The sequence below is a fragment of the Trichechus manatus genome, unplaced genomic scaffold (genome assembly GCF_000243295.1).
Source record: "Trichechus manatus latirostris isolate Lorelei unplaced genomic scaffold, TriManLat1.0 scaffold00009, whole genome shotgun sequence".
Classification (NCBI taxonomy): Eukaryota; Metazoa; Chordata; class Mammalia; order Sirenia; family Trichechidae; genus Trichechus; species Trichechus manatus.
The window spans coordinates 23,320,906-23,322,439 of NW_004443945.1; positions in this window are offsets into that span (position 1 = coordinate 23,320,906).

A 1,534-nucleotide genomic window follows, 5' to 3' on the forward strand; every position below is an offset into this window, starting at 1 on the left:
TCCTCATCAGACTCTGAATTAATTCAAAATAGATTCCTACCTACTGTCAAAAGCCATAGACCTAAATGTAAGAACTATAAAACTCTTAGAAGAAAACGTAGGAGTAAATCTTTGTGACCGCGGGTTGCCAATGGTTTTCAGATGCAACACCAAAGCAAGTGACAGAAGAAAAAATAAATTGCACTGAATCAAAATTAAAAACTTTCGTGTTACAACCACCAGGAATGTGAAAAGATGACCCACAGGAGAAAATATTTGCAAAAATCATGTATCTGAAAAGGGCTGGTATCTAAAATATATCAAGAAATGACTACAACTCAATAATGACAACCCAACTAAAAAACGGGCCAAGATGGAATACAGATTTCTCTAAAGAAGATAAACAAATGACCAATCATTCAAAAAGATCCTTAACTTCATTAGTCATTAAGAAAATGCAAACCAAAACCACAATGAGATATTTCACACCCACTTTGTTGTTGTTAGGTGCCATCAAGTTGGTTCCTACTCATAGGACCCTATGTACAATAGAATGAAACACTGCCTGGTCCTGCACCATCCTCACAATTGTTGGTATCTTTGGGCTCAATTGTTGCATCCACTGTGCCAATCCATCTCCTGGAGGGTCTTCCTCTTTTTCGCTGACCCTCTACTTTACCAAGCACGATGTCCTTCTCCAGGGACTGGTCCCTCCTGATAAAGTACGCAAGAAGTCTCGCCATCCTCCCTTCTAAGGAGCATTCTGGCTGTATTTTTTCCAAGACAGATTTGTTTGTTTCTTCTGGCAGCCCCTGGTATACTCTGTATTCTTCCCCAACACCATAATTCAAATGAAACAATTCTTCATTTTTCCTTATTCATTGTCCAGCTTTCTCATGTATATGAGGCCACTGAAAATACCATGGCTTGGGCCACACCCACTAGGATGGCTCTAATCAAGAAGACAGACAGTAACTCTTGGGGAGGATGTATAGAAATTGTAACCGTCATACTTTGCTGATGGGAAAGTAAATGGTGCAGCCACTTTGGAAAAGAGTTTGGCAGTTCCTCTAAAGGTTAAATATAAAGTTAACATGTAATGTAGCAATTCCATTCCTAGTATAAACCCAAGAGAAATGAAAACATAACAACCACATGAAAACTTGTACATGAATGCTCATAGCATTATTCATAATAGCCCCAAAGTAGAAACAACTCAAACGTCAACTGGATGAATAAAACATGGAACATCCATACAACAGAATATTATTTAGCAATAAAAAGGAATGGAGAATGGTTAAAATAGCAAATGTTTTGTTACATATATTTTACCACAATAAAACTAAAACAAAAAAGTTTAATGTTAAAAAAAAAAAAAAATACATATGCCACAACATGGATGAAACTTGAAAACTTTATACTAGGTGAAAGAAGCCAATCAACAAAGACCACATATTGCATGATTTCATTTATATAAAACGTCCAGAAATGGCAAATCTATGGACAGAAAGTAGATTAGTGGTTGCCATTAAATTGCACACTTTAAATGAATGAA